Source organism: Salvelinus alpinus, chromosome 17 (assembly GCF_045679555.1).
Source record: "Salvelinus alpinus chromosome 17, SLU_Salpinus.1, whole genome shotgun sequence".
NCBI lineage: Eukaryota > Metazoa > Chordata > Actinopteri > Salmoniformes > Salmonidae > Salvelinus > Salvelinus alpinus.
Genome location: NC_092102.1, coordinates 47,266,509 through 47,285,563, shown reverse-complemented (window position 1 = coordinate 47,285,563; position 19,055 = coordinate 47,266,509). Strand labels below are relative to the sequence as shown.

The 19,055-nt window shown below is 43.8% G+C and overlaps 1 pseudogene; it reads left to right on the top strand.

Moving 5' to 3' along the window:
- The first annotated feature begins 7,649 nt into the window (after positions 1–7,649).
- On the top strand, positions 7,650–13,716 carry LOC139543069 (RNA-binding protein 15 pseudogene; annotated as a pseudogene).
- The last annotated feature ends 5,339 nt before the right edge of the window (positions 13,717–19,055 follow it).

Below are 19,055 nucleotides of genomic sequence, written 5' to 3'. Positions count from 1 at the left end.
TGTAAGCTAATCCAAGTTTATTGTTTAAAAGGCTAATTGATCATTAGAAAACCCTTTTGCAATTATGTTGGCACAGCTGAAAACTGTTGTGCTGATTAAAGAAGCAATAAAACTGGCCTTCTTTAGACTAGTTGAGTATCTGGAGCATCAGCATTGTGGTTTCGATTACAGGCTCAAAATGACCAGAAACAAAGAACTTTCTTCTGAAACTCGTCAATCTATTCTTGTATTGAGAAATGAAGTCTTTTCCATGAAAGAAATTGTCAAGAAACTGAAGATCTCGTACAACGCTATGTACTACTCCCTTCACAGAACAGCGCAAACTGGTTCTAACCAGAATAGAAAGAGGAGTGGGAGGCCCCGGTGCACAACTGAGCAAGAGGACAATTACATTAGAGTGTCTAGTTTGAGAAACAGACGCCTCACAAGTCCTCAACTGGCAGCTTCATTAAATAGTACCCGCAAAACATCAGTCTCAACGTCAACAGTGAAGAGGCGACTCCGGGATGCTGGCCTTCTAGGCAGAGTTCCTCTGTCCAGTGTCTGTGTTCTTTTTCCCATCTTAATCTTTTATTTTTATTGGCCAGTCTATGTTTTTTTCTTTCTTTGCAACTCTCCACTGTCGCCTCTCCACTGTTGACGTTAAGACTGGTGTTTTGCGGGTACTACTTAATGAAGCTACCAGTTGAGGACTTGTGTCTAGTCTGTTTCTCAAACTAGACACTCTAATGTACTTGTCCTCTTGCTTAGTTGTGCACCGGGGCCTTATTCTTAAATGGATTAAAAACATTGTTTTTCTCATCAATCTATACACAGTACCCCATAATGACCAAGCGAAAACAGGTTGTTAGACATTTTAGCAAATGTATTAAACATTTGTATTTGTATACATAAGTATTCTGACCCTTTGCTATGAGACTTGAAATTAAGCTCACGTGCATCCTGTTTCCATTGATCCTCCTTGAGATGTTTCTACAACTTGATTGGAGTCCACCTGTGGTAAATTCAATTAATTGGACATGATTTGGAAAGGCGCACAACTGTCTATATAAGCTCCCACAGTCGACAGTGCATGTCAGAGCAAAATCCAAGCCATGAGGTCGAAGGAATTGTCCGTAGAGCTCAAAGAAAGGATTGTGTCGAGGCACAGATCTGGGAAAACATCTTCACTATTGTACTTTTGGTAATGTACGGTATGTTTGTGGAACATTTTACAAATTTATTTTAAAAAATGAAAGCTGAAATTTCTTGGGTCAATAGGTATTCAACACTTTTTTTATGGCAAGTCTGAATAAGTTCAGGAGGAAATATTTGGTTAACAAGTCACATAAGTTTACTCTGTGTGCAATAATAGTGTTTAACATGATTTTTTAATGACTACCTCATCTCTGTACCCCACACATACAAATATCTGTAACGTCCCTCAGTCGAGCAGTGAACTTCAAACACAGATTCAACCACAAAGACCAGGGAGGTTTTCCATTGCCTCGCAAAGTAGGTCACCTATTGGTAGATGGGTTAAAATTTAAAAAAGCAGACATTGAATATTCCTTTGAGCATGGTGAAGTTGTTAATTACACTTTGGATGGTGTATCAATACACCAAGCCAGTCACTAGGAATATATAGAAGTCCTTCCTAACTCAGTTGCCGGAGAGGAAGGAAACCGCTCAGGGATTTCACTATGAGGCCAATGGTGACTTTAAAACAGTTACAGAGTTTAATGGCTTTAATAGGAGAAAACTGTAGATTAATCAACAACATTGTAGTTACTCCACAATAATAACCTAATTGACAGAGTGAAAAGAAGGAAGCCTGTACAGAATAAAAAATATTCCTACACAACATCCAGGACTATAAGAGCGGTCTGTCCGTTGAGGTGTGCTGAGGGAGGAGCTCTATGTGTGTGTGTGTGTGTGTGTGTGTGTATGTAGCAGTATAGCTGGCCTCACATCAAGAGGCCTTCGGATGGCACCCCATGCATCAGTTTAAAGTGGTAGGCCTATTAATGAAAAACTAACTGAGCGACTGCACTATGCCATTGATGATGAAGTGTAGGGCGGCTATCAGGCATCCCTCCAAAGTCCCCGCTCCGTATTGAGAATGCAGGGTCTACCTAGTTCACATCTGGCAGCAGAGAGTGTAAACGCCAAACTCAAATGAATGATGAGCTATGTCTCACTGAAGAAATTGGGGTTATAATTCCCTGGTCGTTTCTTCATATATTTTTTTTATCACAAGGAGTATTTTATGGAGAGGGGATGAATTACTGTATACTGATAGGCCCTTGACTTGACACAGTGGTGGTGTGGCATGATTTTCCACATTACATATGGGTTTCAATGACCCAGGGAAAGCCTTCATGGGTTATTGTGACTCATGTAGACAATGGCCGAACGTGCACAAAGATGTTGGATTTCAGATATGACATCATTGTTTTCAACATATCCAAATAGTTTTTAAACTATGGCATGGTTCAATGCGCCAATAAATCCTCACAATCCACTTTACTTTTTATTTTTTATTAGCGGTGTCTTGGGAGCTAATATTGGGATCATGTATACTGTGATAATGACCCATACAAAAAAAAATGTAATGGAGAGCAATGTATAAGAAGGGATTGGTGGTAAATGCATGGCTTTGTCATTTTTATACACCACCGTTATTGGAGTCTCCTTAGACCAGAGGGAAGAGTGCCCCCTACTGGCCCTCCAACAACACGTCCAGCAGCATCTGGTCTCCCATCCAAGGATCGAACATGAACCAACCCTGCAGGGCAGTTTAGCTTCAGAGGCAAACAAGCCAGCAGTAGGATGCAGCAGGATGGTGTGGCTGCTGGCTACTATTGATTGGAGGAAGATGGAAGATAACTACATGCTCTTTCTGTGTGTAATGTCTTCTCATCATTGGCTGGTGCTGCTTTGAAATGTAGAGTTGCGTGGTACCACCCCATCTGGTAAACATGACAAGATGGTAAACATGACAAGATGGTAAACATGACAAGATGATGAACATGACAAGATGGTAAACATGACAAGATGATGAACATGACAAGATGGTAAACATGACAAGATGATGAACATGACAAGATGCCCAATACGTGTCAGCTAGCCATACCGGACAATCTGGGTGATTTCTTTTGGTAATGCATCTTTTCTGGGTTTAAATGATTTACAGTGAAAGACAGATCCTTCAAAGCTACTTTGCTTCCCCAGGTGGTTAGATTGCTATGGGCAAATATTTGGTGCTCTCTCTCTTCCTCCCATCCTCCCTTCCCTCTCGTTACTTCAGTACTATGACAGCAATGCTGGAACAAATTAGATGCCAGCCAGTCCCCTCCCGGCCTCCCCTGATCTGTGCCTTGTTTTGTGTAAGCAGACATGTGGTTTCAATAGAGGAGCTGAGCAGAGTAGAGGGAGTGAAAAGCAAACCTGTCAGAGACACTTTCCACACCCACATACAGCCTTCAAATTCCAGCCAGACCCTAGGAGACAGCCGCAGCGCCATATTCATTAGGTACCAAACGGAAGAAAGCAGACGGCAACAGGGAGGGACGACTACCTGGACTTGTGCAATAAGAAATGCACATTTTTCATTTTCTGTTTCAGACTGTTTTAAAACATTTTCCCTTGTGCGTCCCAATGAATACACCCCCGGCACTCACTCTCCAGCTGCAGGAGCCCCCAGCACTGATTAAACCTCAGATTAAGTGGAAGAGATAAGAGGAGCCTTCAGAACAGAGCAGAAACTAAGGAGACGGATGAATGGCCTGTGGAAAACAAGCAGAGGAAATAGTGTAACGGTTTATAGGCCTCCGACTCACAATGAATGAGTCACGTGGTCTCTCAAAGTAACCTTTACTGTAATGTTTAAAGGTGAGGTATCAGACTCTCAAAATAGAGGTGTTAAACTATAAAACAGACAGAGTTAACATTACATAGGATGATGCAGTGAAATTGACATGTAAAATGTGTCATTACATTGCTTTACTTCAGGCGATTGTAAAAACGCCAGTCAGTATAGTGAGTACTATAAATGTTTCGTATTAAAATGACAGTAGTTCATCATCTGTCCCTATTCATTGCAAAATATTCTGGAGACAAGATGACTCAACATTTCTCTAAAGCCTGGTCAGTCAGAGTGAAAATGAACTATTTTAACCGGAAAATAGTGTGTAGAGCTCATTGAATTAGCTACTTAAGTTGCATTCCAAGTAAGCTCAGGAGTACAGGAGCTAGTGTCTCTTAACTCAGTAAACCAGGCTAAAATATGCAGGCCTACCCTGCGTTGCTGTTTATCATTAGTGCAACAGAGTCATCCATCAAAAACACCATAGAGCGGAAAATGGCTTAGGTCCTAGGTGTGCGACAAACGTTCTTCATCCATGTCCGACACACACACGCACACACACACACACACACACACACACACACACACACACACACACACACACACACACACACACACACACACACACACACACACACACACACACACACACACACACACACACACACACACACACACACACACACACACACACACACACACACACACACACACAGGCTCTTTATTCGGGGTCATTGGGTGAGGGCTGTCACTGGCGCCTGTACATACATATATTAACCTCATTACCCAAAGAAATACCTCTGAAAGTGTCATTAAATCTGCAAAGCTGTCGTCCGACCGTAGTTTCAAGAAGTACACCAAGCTTTTGATCTATGCCACAGACGTACCTTGACTGCCCTGAATCATAAACTAGTGATGCCGTGTCTGTGCTGCTATTCTGAACTCTCACATCAGGCTCATGATCAGGCATCTAAGCCACAGGAGGCTGCTGAGGGGAGGAAAGCTCATGGAATGAATGGAATGGCATCAAACATACAGAAACCATGTGTTCAATACCATTCCATTCAATACCGTTCCAGCCATTCCATTCAAGCCCGTCCTCCCCCAATTAACTGCTGTGATCTAGGCCAGTAATCATTAAGCATCTCAGATTAGGAGTGCAGATCTAGGATCAGTTTAGCATTATTATCTTTTGAGATAAAAAAAATTATGAATAAAATCATAAAATATAAGACCAGGTGGAACTGATCCTATATCAGCAATCCTACTCTGAGACGCTTGATGTGATTAATCGGCATTAACAGTTTTGTACCTATAAGCTCATAATTGGCAGCATGCTGTGTAGGCCTAAAGGGCCCTACTGTAACTGTCAACATGAGAGGTAATAGAATTAAGGTGAGAGAGAGAGCTCAGCTATAAGTGTCAGGTTGCTTTGGGTTTTATTTCAAAGGAGAGAGAAGAAAGGGTAGAATAGATTTAGCAGCTGATCTGAAGGGGGGGGGGGGTGAAGTTAATACCTAGTTAAGACTTACTAGGTATCAAAAAACACTGCTATCAAAACATTGAACATCTCATTACAAAATCATTGGCATTAATATGGTGTTGCTTTAACAGCCTCCACTCTTCTGGGAAGGCTTTCCACTAGATGTTGGAACATTGCTGCGTGGACTTGCTTCCATTCAGCCATAAGAGCATTAGTGAGGTCGGGCACTAATGTAGTAAGGCGATTAGGCCTGGTTCGCAGTCGGCGTACCAATTCATCCCAAAGGTGTGTGATGGGGTTGAGGTCAGGGTTCTGTGCAGGTCAGTCAAGTTCTTCCACACCGATCTCGACAAACCATTTCTGTGCACGGGGGCATTGTCATGCATAAACAGGAAAGGGCTTTCCCCAAACTGTTGCCACAAAGTTGGAAGCACAGAATCGTCTAGAATGTCATTGTATGATGTAGCGTTAAGATTTCCCTTCACTGGAACTAAGGCGCCCAAACCATTAAAAACAGCCCTAGACCATTATTCCTCCTCCACCGAATTTTACAGTTGGCACTATGCATTCAGGCAGGTAGTGTTCTCCTGCCATCCGTTAAACCCAAATCCATCCGTTGAACTGCCAGATGGTGAAGCGTGATTCATCACTCCAGAGAACATGTTTCCAGAGTCCAATGGCTGCGAGCTTTACACCACTCCAGCCGACGCTTGGCATTGCACATGGTGATTTTAGGCTTGTGTGTGGCTGCTCGGCCATGGAAACCCATTTCCTGCAGCTCCCAATGAACAATTATTGTGCTGACATTGCTTCAAGCGGCAGTTTGGAACTTGGTAGTGAGTGTTGCACCGAGGAAAGACGATTTTTACGCTCTATGCGCTTCAGCACTCAGCGGCCCCGTTCTGTGAGCTTGTGTGGCCTACCACTGAGCCGTTGTTGCTCCTAGACATTTCCACTTCACAATAACAGCACTTACAGTTGACTGGGACAGCTCTAGCAGGGCAGGAATTTGACAAACTGACTCATTGGAAAGGTGGCATCCTATGATGGTGCCACATTGAAAGTCACTGAGCTCTTATTTTTATTGAACCTTTATTTAACTAGGCAAGTCAGTTAAGAACAAATTCTTATTTACAATGACGTCCTACCCTGACCAAACCCTCCCCTAACCCAGACAACACTGGGCCAATTGTGTACTGCCTTATGGGACTCCTGATCACGGCCGGTTGTGATACAGCCCGGGATCGAACCAGTTTCTGTAGTGACACCTCTACCACTGAGATGCAGTGCCTTAGACCGCTGCGCCACTTGGGAGCGAATTACGGGCAATTCTACTGCCAATATTTGTCTGTGGAGATTGCATGGCCATCCGCTCGATTTTATACACCTGTCAGCAACGGGTGTGGCTGAAAAAGCTGAATCCACTAATTTGAAGGGGTGTCCACATACTTTTGGTCCTGTAGTGTATGACAATCTTGAAAAAACAAACATTGATAACCAGTTAACACATAGGCCTGCCTACTTAGTACAATCGACCCCATCCCAAGGGGAAACACTGACCAAAACTAAGGTTCCTACCCTGTCACATACAGGCCGATATAGGCCTACTGAGACTCATATTGGCTGTCTTATAAACATTTTGACCAAAATCACTTTAAGTATATTCTGAAAAACATAACACATACAGTAGTTAATGTGCTTCTACACCTGCATTGCTTGCTGTTTGGGGTTTTAGGCTGGGTTTCTGTACAGCACTTCGAGATATTAGCTGATGTACGAAGGGCTATATAAAATAAACTTGATTTGATTTGATTTATTTGCTTATCAAGCCGCTACTGCATGGTTACAAGACACCACTGCATGGTTACAAATAAGTTTTAGTATGCTACTCAGATGGCACCATCATGTGGAGAGATTGCAGAAGTACAGCTTTAGACAGAGAAAATTGGAAATAAAAAAAAATGTGTACATTTTCTAACCCCACTGAAATAGTTTTATACAATTCATTAAAAAAAACTCTCACAATGCATGCCTTTTAAAAACCTAGCGCAACATAGAATGGTGTTGTATTCTTACTTTGCTCAGTGTTTTACAAATAATGTGTAGTACACTTTATTATGATCAATAATACTAGTTATTTAAAAACATAGATAACTAAATATAAAACGCATGGTTGTATGCTAAACAACTTTTAACCAAAATAAATATTGTTCGAGTTTCTGTTATTTCTGATTTGACTGACATCCACTGTAAACACGGTGGTTGTTTTCCACACAGTTTTCAGTCCAATCAGCTCGAAGGGGCGGGCTCTGACAGAATTCTAGACAAAATGGCGGATGTTGTTGATTTGCGGCAGGGTCAGTGATAATCGGAGTTCGCCTTTTCACTGATTTACTGCAAGACATTATACAGAAATAACATAAGAAAAGCCATAATCGTTGTATGGTGAGCTGCAATGAAAGGCAAAGAAAGGTCACCGATTAAAAAGCGTTCTCGGGTTTTGGATGATATCCGAGACAGGGGAGGAGGCCACCCGCCCAGCAAGAAAACGAGGGCTATCTCGGTTTCCAGTGGGAGTAATAATGGAAATAGCTCGACTAAAAGTGACGGGGGATCTACGAGAAGGAGTTTGTTGGGTGACAAGAGAGGCCGGGATTTTGATGGACATGTATCGAGTCGAACCGGTGGGAGTAACCATAGCTATCCCGTTGCTGCTACTACCTCTATCGGTAAGAACCACAACCTGGGTTTGACACTCGATTTAGCCGCGGCAAGGACTAATGCTCGCGGCGAGCGTGTTCCGCCTCCACCTAACAACGAGAGTGAGTACAAGACTCTCAAAATCAGTGAACTGGGCACCCAGTTGAGCGATGAAGACATAGAAGACGGACTTTTCCACGAATTCAAAAAATTCGGGGACGTGAGTGTCAAAATAAGCCGCAGCAACGACGAGAGAATTGCGTTTGTCAACTTCAGAAAGCCCGAGGATGCCAGAGCAGCTAAACATGCACGGGGCAGGTTAGTACTTTATGACCGACCTCTGAAAATCGATGCAGTGTACATTAACAGGAGGAGAAGCCGTTCTCCAGTTGAGCGAGTTGACAGAGACCCATATGTTGGAGCCCCAGGCCACAGACACTTGCACACCCAGAGACCCCTCTCTCCATCTGTGCTTGGATACAGAGACTACAGACTACAGCAGCTGGCCCTTGGGCGCCTCCCTCCTCCCCCACCTCCTCCTTTGCCCAGAGACCTAGAGCGGGAGAGGGAGTTTGCCCTGTTTGAAGCCAGGGTGCGCCCAGTTCCAGCTTTCATTGCAGAGAGAGCTTCTGCTTTCCGTGAGGAGGATTTTATCTCCCCAGAGGATGACCAAAGAGCAAACAGGACGTTGTTTCTGGGCAACTTGGACATCACTGTCACAGAGACAGACCTGAGGCGGGCCTTCGACAGGTTTGGGTTGATAACAGAGGTGGATATAAAGCCCACACGGGGACAGACCAGCACGTACGGGTTCCTCAAGTTTGAGAATCTCGATATGGCCCACCGCGCCAAACTCACCATGTCTGGGAAGATAGTGGGCCGTAACCCCATAAAGATTGGCTATGGTAAGGCCACTCCCACCACACGCTTATGGGTGGGTGGGCTCGGACCCTGGGTCCCCCTAGCAGCATTGGCCAGAGAGTTTGACCGCTTTGGTACAATAAGGACCATTGACTACAGAAAGGGGGACACCTGGGCTTATATACAGTATGAGAGCCTTGACGCTGCTCAGGCTGCGTGCACTCACATGCGTGGCTTCCCTCTGGGGGGGCCCGAGAGGAGACTCAGGGTGGACTTTGCAGACACAGAGCACCACTACCAACAGCAGTTCCTTCAGCCTCTTCCTCTACCCCCCTTCGACATGGTGGCAGACGCTTTCATCCACCGCGCCATAGCTGAGCCCCTGAGGGACAGGGAAAGGACTCCACCGCTGCTCCACTTCAGAGAGAGAGAGCTGGGCTTCCCCGGGGCCGAGTGGCCCCCCATCCCGGCTATGCGTGAGCGGGTACGTCCCGGGACCTTCGAGCCGCTGGAGCGGGACCGGCGGCCGGGAGGGAGGGAGCCCTGGTCTCTGGAGCGAGAGCTGGCGGGGCGCGGCTGCGACCCAAGACGGAAACGACACCTTATGGATGACAGTCGCCATCTTGAAGTCTCTCCTGACAGCACTGACCGCACGGCACGCCGACACCGAGGGGGCCCATCCCCAGATGGTAGCCCCAACGGGGGCCGCTTCAGTGACTCAGAGCGTACCCCTCGTGGCGATGACAGACCCTCCCCTGGACGAGACCGTCGCCTCAGTCTGGAGCATCCTGGCGGGGGGGACAGGAGACTAAAGAGCCAGGGGAGTCTTGTCGAAAGAGGGGCCTCCAGCAGTGGCCTCTCGTCCTCAGCAGGGGAGCGGAAACGTAAAGCCGGCGACAGCAGCAGCAAAGGACCTGGAGCTAAGAGGGATCGCTCCTCAGACCAGGGTGGCTCTAAAGGTAGTCAGTCATCCAAGCTGAGCCTGGCCTGGCACGGCATGCTCCTCCTGAAGAACAGCAACTTCCCCGCCAACATGCACCTCCTGGAGGGTCACCAGGGCGTGGCCAAGGACCTCCTTGTTGACGGCCCCACGGGGAGACAGGTGGGGGAGCTCAAGATCACCCAGCGTCTCCGCCTCGACCAGCCCAAGCTGGACGAGGTCTCCAGACGCATCAAAGCGGCCGGCCCCGGCGGCTATGCCGTCCTCCTGGCGGTTCCCGGTTCCGGCGGCGAGGAGGTGTCGTCGACGGACCCGGCGGCTTCAACACAACGTCCTCTCCGAAATCTGGTGTCCTACCTGAAACAGAAGCAGGCAGCCGGAGTCATCAGCCTGCCGGTTGGAGGCAGCCGGGATAAGGACCACCAGGGTGTTCTCCACGCGTTCCCCCCCTGTGAGTTCTCACAGCAGTTCATTGATGTCTCGGCTAAAGCTCTGGCCAAAACCGACGAGGACTATCTGGTGATGGTCGTGGTGCGAGGTCCATCATAACTACAATCAGATAGAGGAAGCAAAACATCAATGATATTGTAAAAAAGAAAGAAAACTACTATTGCATGCTGTGTGTTGAGTTCTGCCTCATGGGGTTGCTACTAGAGAGTAGGGTTATGGGGGGGGGGATAGGCTATGTCACTATTTTGTCCACCAAAATAAGTATACAATTTCCCCCTGAAAGTCAACAGATGTGTAATTTTGGAACCCTGTTTTATAAAGGGTGTGATCATTTCTAGCCAACATATGCAGAAACAATTCAGCTGGAGTATTATAAAAGGGGGACATGCTATGAATAAAATGAAAAATCTACTGTAAATTTAAAATGAGGTATACTGGCCCCTTTTTCGTTTTCATTTAGGAAAACTTGAACCAACCGCTGTTTGTAAAAGTTGAAACTTCTCTCTAAGATTTGCTCTGCTGTTAGTGTTTGGTTGTATTATGTATACGTTATACTACTTAATGCTTATTACAATCAGTTGGTGTCATTTAAAGTTAATTATATATTTTTAGCAAAAATATTCACCTCAAAACCCTTTGTTCACTAACCATTTCTTTATTCTAAATGTCACATTTTGAGAAAGATACCATCAGGCCCTGTTTGACTGGTATGGTGAGCGTATAAATCATTCCGTTTGTATTTCTCATAAATGATTGGGGACATTAATGTTGGGATATGTCCTTACCGTCTTCCATATTGATCAAATGGACTTACTGGGCAACTTTCTCTAATACATGAACATGTTCTAAACCTAGAAATCTGAATGTACCTATGCACGGTAGGCTATCTGGTGTTCGGTTACATCTGGTGTTTTACCCTGTGTAACTGGTTCGGTTACACCTGGTGTTTTACCCTGTGTAACTGGTTTGGTTACACCTGGTGTTTTACCATGTATAACTAGTTCGGTTACACCTGGTGTCTTACCATGTATAACTAGTTCGGTTACACCTGGTGTTTTACCCTGTGTAACTGGTTTGGTTACACCTGGTGTTTTACCATGTATAACTGGTTTGGTTACATCTGGTGTTTTACCCTGTATAACTGGTTCGGTTACACCTGGTGTTTTACCCTGTGTAACTGGTTTGGTTACACCTGGTGTTTTACCCTGTGTAACTGGTTTGGTTACGCCTGGTGTTTTACCATGTATAACTGGTTTGGTTACACCTGGTGTTTTACCCTGTGTAACTGGTTCGGTTACACCTGGTGTCTTACCATGTGTAACTGGTTCGGTTACACCTGGTGTTTTACCCTGTGTAACTGGTTCGGTTACACCTGGTGTCTTACCATGTCTAACTAGTTCGGTTACACCTGGTGTTTTACCCTGTATAACTAGTTCGGTTACACCTGGTGTTTTACCATGTATAACTAGTTCGGTTACACCTGGTGTTTTACCCTGTATAACTAGTTCGGTTACACCTGGTGTTTTACCATGTATAACTAGTTCGGTTACACCTGGTGTCTTACCATGTCTAACTAGTTCGGTTACACCTGGTGTTTTACCATGTATAACTAGTTCGGTTACACCTGGTGTTTTACCATGTATAACTAGTTCGGTTACACCTGGTGTTTTACCCTGTATAACTAGTTCGGTTACACCTGGTGTTTTACCATGTATAACTAGTTCGGTTACACCTGGTGTTTTACCCTGTATAACTAGTTCGGTTACACCTGGTGTCTTACCATGTATAACTAGTTCGGTTACACCTGGTGTCTTACCATGTATAACTAGTTCGGTTACACCTGGTGTTTTACCATGTGTAACTAGTTCGGTTACACCTGGTGTTTTACCATGTATAACTAGTTCGGTTACACCTGGTGTCTTACCATGTCTAACTAGTTCGGTTACACCTGGTGTCTTACCATGTCTAACTAGTTCGGTTACACCTGGTGTTTTACCATGTCTAACTAGTTCGGTTACACCTGGTGTTTTACCCTGTATAACTAGTTCGGTTACACCTGGTGTTTTACCATGTCTAACTAGTTCGGTTACACCTGGTGTTTTACCATGTGTAATTGGTTCGGTTACACCTGGTGTTTTACCCTGTGTAACTGGTTCGGTTACACCTGGTGTTTTACCCTGTGTAATTGGTTCGGCTACACCTGGTGTTTTATCCTGTGTAATTGGTTCGGTTACACCTGAAAATCCTGTGTGTTCAAGGAATGGTTAATGGAACACTACAAAGTGGGTTGTGACAAAATATGTAAAGGAGGTTGAAACACCCATACATGGGTTTTAGTTGCTGAGTGTAAATTCCTAACTTGGCTGTGGTGTAGCTTAAATACAGTGTGTTCAATCGGTTTCCAAATGTGTTTTTAATGTTTAAGCGACTCCAGTAATATTTGGGCATATTGAGAGGCTGAATGAGGAATTCAGAAGTGATTTTTGCCCAGCTAATATAGATGGGTCCATCAATGCAATGACGCGACAAACAAATAGCCTACTAAGAGCGATGCTAAGGGTAGATTTTATTGTGTACATTGTCTTTAGCACCACTTGACCCTTGGTAGTACGTTGTGACCTATAACCTTTGACCTATAATGCGTGATAAGATTACACTAGAGATAAAAACAGACTTTTATTTGTTGGTCCGGTTTCATTCAATCAATATGCCAATGTTTTTCGCCAAGTTTTTCTGAATATGACAATATTTTAATGGTAATTGCTAACAAATGATATACAGTAATCCTAATAATCAATAAGTAAAACGGTATTCAATATATAAACTGATCATTTATTTTTTGGGGGTGGGGGGGGGGGGATTGTACATTTTTTTAAGTTGTAGTGCTATTATTTTGTAGTATTTTTTTTTTAACCACAGTTTTCCCCTTTGTCAGCCAACAGTTAGATTTTTAAGACCTATATTTATAGCCTACTGTTGGTACCATTATATGACTGTTTCTTTAACAAAAACAAAAAAAACGAAACTGAGTTGTAGTTTTAAGATGAGGTTGGTTTAGTTTTATCTGTTGACAAAATTGTCTGAGAAAAAAAAATATGTATTTGTCTCCCAAGTTCACTGCCTCAATTGTGGACTTTTTATGGCTTAAAACCTTTACAGGAAACTCTGAAGAGAAGGAAACTACTTAGTATTTGTTACGTTTTCACTGAGAAGGCAGCTTTTAAGTTGTGTGTCATTTTGTGTTGTGTTTTAAGTTGAATAATAGGACCCTCTCGCCTTGTGCTTGTGTACCTGATTTCATTGGGAAGACAAGAAATGGAAAATCCTCTTCCCACACTCGTCTTACTGCCAAGTTGTTTAACACTCAAGAGAGAAAGTGCATTTACGCACTTATTTGTCCTCCAAATATCAATAAATTGTTTCATTTGAGGGAAACCTGTTTCTGCCCTGGAAATGAATTGAACAGAGGGAACTGCTCTGACCACCCCGACTGTTGTGTTTCCAAACAGGAATTGTTTATCACTTTGAATTGTTGCACAAGAGAAGGGAACCAAACACCTCTTTGCTGATTGTTAGAGACTAGGAGAGAGACCTCTGTTTGTTCGCTGATGATCACCTGTGTGTGTTCTCTTATACACACCTTTCAGGAGCTGTTGGTAATCTGTTTAGCTAACAGGAGCTGTTCAGGAGTTGTTGCTAATTAATAGCATACCTTTTGACCCCAGTGCCTTTTTTACCCCTCCAGGGCCGGGCTCCGCATGTTAGCCCTACTGCCCTAGCAGGTGAACCCAGTACACAGTGGGACAGGAATAACAGGATCCATGGAGGAGCCTCCCACTGTGCCCACTGTGCCCGTGTCCTGCTGGTTTTCAGCCGCCAGCCCATGTCCTGCTGCTCAGCTGTGTGGAACAGTGGCAGGCTGACACGCTAGTGCAGTATGTGGGAGAATGGAGCTGGAATACAGTAGCAGCTCCTTTTCATTGTCCTCTACAAGGTTTGAGTCTTCACAGGCTGGATTTGCAGCATGCCCCCATGTCTTTTACTGGCGTCCTCTACAATGCTGGTCTGTTTGAGTTGACCACAGCCTGGGGTGTGTCTGTGGCTGTGCCTTTGGTCCACGGTTCTCTACACAAGCAGAGAGGTCCTGTCACCGGCTGCCACGCATAATGCACCTCTTTGGGTGCAGTTTCTTAACTCGCACAGCAGCTCTACGGTACCACTTGCAAGCTGTTGCACTGCTGAGGGAGTCACCTTGACCTGTGACCTTTCAAAGTGACCTTTCGACATCTCCCAGAAGAACGATTATTTGTTGCCATCATAATTTAGATTTCTTCAGTTTATGATTTGACTCCATGTATGCAGTGAATGGATGGAAGATCGCCCCCTTGTCATGAATAGGAATATTGTTTATTGTCGCTGCGGTTTTATTAATTTAATCTTTTCCTGAAAGAGGATCAGGAGTATGTTTGTTCCCCTACGGTTTCCCACGACAACCGCTGAACAACATCCGACATCATCTACTTCACATTTCACGTGAACAAGGGAATTTAAGCAGAAAAGGTCAAGTGAGTAGTTTGACTCGACATTTCCACGTCGTGAAAGGATCCATATATTTTTTTTAATTTTAATTTTGTGACAGTTCAACCAAAAGGCCTCTTATCCAATGAAGAAATACTTCATATTTATCCCCTATTACTCCTACCCAGTACGAGTGCATCACGGCCTCCCCTCAGTACAAGTGCAATAATAGCAAAGATTAAATCCCACCTGCCGTTGTTGCTGAGAAAAAAGACATTGCCACTGGAGAAAGGCCCTCTAGAGGATCATGAAGGAACTGCAGGACCAGGGGAAGCTGCTATCATTACTGTAAGGCCATAGGTAGCCACTACACTACACTGATGGCATGGAGAGAGACAGATTATTGCTGTCGCTCCCTGTTGGGGAATAAGGAGAGGGGAGGCTGCTGCCTGGCTGTTATTATAAGTCTTGGAAGAAGCAGAGGTATGTATATTTTATTTATTTCACCTATATTTAAACAGGAAGACACACAGATTAAAGATCTCTTTTACAAGAGAGCCCTGTATACATTACAATAAAAACAGAATGATAACACAACATACACATATGTATATAAAACAATATAATTCAGCAAACAATAACAAAAATAAACATATTTAATAAAAGTAATCACATTCAACTACATAGAGGTTCTAGATCAATAATGTAAACTGTCTGAGTGGCACCAGCTCAACTAACTGCAGTGAACTCTGCAGATTGTTCCACAAATTAGGGGCAACAAAATGCAGATTTTCACAAATCTGTGGAGACTGGAGGGATCTCTATTGTTATCCATTCCTGAGAACGGGTTTGGTAACTTATGATTCTTATCTTAATTAATGATGTTACATGTAGAGGATGTTTCTGTAAGATTACTTTGTCAATAAATAAAATAAAATGCAGCTCTCTTCTTACAGACAGAGAGGTCCATCCCACATTTTTATACAGACGACAATGATGAGTCCTAAAATGGTCCCCTGTGATAAAACATATTGCGGAATGGTAGACTGCGTCCAAGGGTTTTAAAACAGTTTGCCGCATGTACAGTGGGCTCCAAAATTACTGGCACCCCTGACTGGCAATGCACAAACAATGCTTAAACAAATATAAACAATATAATTATAGAGATAAACTCAAAATACCAACGTGTGAGAAATACTGTACTTTATTAATATTTCAATGGAACCAACCAAAATAGTTTATTGATTTAATTAAAAATCAATGTCCTCCAAATCAAGGTTTCACAATTAATGGCACCCTTAAAGATTATTGTAAATAACATCTACCAAAATTAAACCACAAATTAAATTCCACTTATTTATGTTTATCTAAGTCTTTAATATATATTGAGCCATTACATCACTTCCTGTTTCACTAGGGTATAAAAATGAGGTAACACACATGCAATATCCCGCTGTCATCCAACACCATGAAGAAAACAAAAGAACTAGCAGTTCAAAAGAGACAGATGGTCGTAGACCTTCATAAATCTGGTAATGGCTACAAGAAGATCCACAAACGATTGAATATACCACTGAGCACTGTCAGGGCAATTATTAGGAAATTCAAAAGATATGGAACAGTTGAAAACCTCACGGGTAGAGGACGCAAATGCATTTTGCCCCCCAGGATAGGGAGGAGGATGGTGAGAGAAGCAACAAAATCCCCAAGAATCACTGAAAGAATTGCAGGCCTTGGTGGCGTCTTGGGGTCACCAGGTTTCAAAAAGCACCATCAGACGCCACCTCCACAACCACAGGCTCTTTGCAAGGGTTGCCAGAAGAAAGCCCTTTCTGACCCCAAGACACAGACGCAAACGCTTGGAGTTTGCCAAACGTCATTTAAATTATGACTGGAAGAAGGTGCTCTGGTCAGATGAGACCAAAATTGAACGTTTTGGTCAGATACAGCATCGGCATGTTTGGCGTCGAAACAGAGATGGATACAAGGAGAGGTACCTCATACCCACGGTGAAATATGGAGTGGGGTCAGTGATGTTTTAGGGCTGTTTTAATTCCAGAGGTCCAGGGGCACTGGTTAAGATTGATGGCATAATGAATTCTACCAAGTATCAGGCAATTTTGGCTGACAATCTGGTTGCCTCTGCCAGAAGGCTGGGACTTGGCCGTAGGTGGACTTTCCAACAAGACAATGACCCGAAACATACCTCAAGATCCACACAGAAATGGTTCTGTGGCCTCCCGGGTGGCGCAGTGGTCTAGAGCACTGCATCGCAGTGCTATGCTGCGCCACCAGAGTCTGGGTTCGCGCCCAGGCTCTGTCGCAGCCGGCCGCGACCGGGAGGTCCGTGGGGCGACGCACAATTGGCTTAGCGTCGTCCGGGTTAGGGAGGGTTTGGCCGGTAGGGATATCCTTGTCTCATCGCGCTCCAGCGACTCCTGTGGCGGGCCGGGCGCAGTGCGCGCTAACTGAGGGGGGCGGGTGCACGGTGTTTCCTCCGACACATTGGTGCGGCTGGCTTCCGGGTTGGAGGCGCGCTGTGTTAAGAAGCAGTGCGGCTTGGTTGGGTTGTGCTTCGGAGGACGCATGACTTTCGACCTTCGTCTCTCCCGAGCCCGTACGGGAGTTGTAGCGATGAGACAAGATAGTAATTACTAGCGATTGGATACCACGAAAATTGGGGAGAAAAGGGGATAAAATTTATTTAAAAAAAAAAAAAAAAAAAAGAAATGGTTCTGTGACAACAAAATCAATGTTCTGCCATGGCCATCTCAGTCGCCGGACCTCAATCCAATCGAAAACCTCTGGGCTGAGTGGAAGAGGGCAGTTGATAAGCGCAAACCCAAGAATGTGAAGGATCTTGAAAGGATCTGCATAGAGGCATGGTCCAAAATCCCTCCAAATGTGTTCCTTAACCTTGTCAAACATTACAGGAAAAGACTCCATGTCTCTTCAGAGGTGGTGGGCACTAAGTACTAAATAAGGAGTGACAATAATTATGAAACCTTGATTTTGGTGAAATGTATTTTGTATTAAATAATTGTATGTTTTTGGTGGGTTCCATTGAAACATTAATAAAGTACAGTATTTCTCACATGTTGGTATTTTGAGTTTATCTCTATAATTATATTGTTTATATTTTTTAAAGTATTGTTTGTGCATTGCCAGTCAGGGGTGCCAGTAATTTTGCAGCCCACTGTATGTAAACAATATCACCAAAATCCAATACAGGGAGAAGTGTTGTTTGAGCAATCTTTCTCCCATTTTCAATACTGAGGCATTGTTTTTTTTCGATATAAAAAAAAAAGTATTGGATCTTAGCTTCTTAGTCAGATTTTCTATGTGCGTAACGAAGGACAACTTGTCATCAATGCAGACATCCAGCTACTAATACTGAGAAACAAGCTCAATTTGGGCTCCATTTGTAGCGCAAATATGCAAGTCCTCAGGGTCAACATTTCGTGACCTAGAGAACAGCATGAGCTTGGTTTTACTTGTATTTAACACTAATTTAAGATCTGTACGTGAATTCTGAATTTAATCAAAGTTATGTTGAAGTTCACGAATGGCCTGCTGCACCGAGATGGCACAGGAATACAACATTGTGTCATCTGCATAGCGATGAATGTTAGAGTATTAACTGTTTCCTATGTCATTAATATACAAAATTGAACAATAATGGGCCCAAAATCAAACCCTGAGAAACACCTTTTTAAATCTCAAGAAATGCAGTCAAATGCAGTCAATCTGTCAAGATGGCCTGAGTTCTGTCGCTAAGATAATTCTGAAAGCTGTATATCCCAGGCCTACTCTTGATAACTTCTTCAGCAAAACAGAATGATCAACAGTGTTGAACGCCTTTGACAGGTCAATTAACAAGGCAGCACAGCTCTTTTTAGCATCCAAGGCATTGACAAGATCATTAACAACTAGCGTGGTTGTTGTGGTAGTACTATGCCCAGGCCTAAACCCTGATTGGTTTATATTAAGAATAGAATTATCAGATAAAAAGGAACTAAGTTGTACATTAACCAAGGATTCAAGAATCTTAGCTAAACAAGGTAGTCTTGAAATGGAGCGATAGTTGTCAAGATCATTTGTATCCCCACCCTTATGGAGTGGCAGCACATATGCGGATTTCCAGGCTTTTGGAATACTTCCTGATAACAATGTTAAATAAAAAATGTGGGCTACTGAGCCAGCAATAATGGGTGCTGCACACTTAAGCAGACCAGGCTCCAAATGATCAGCACCTG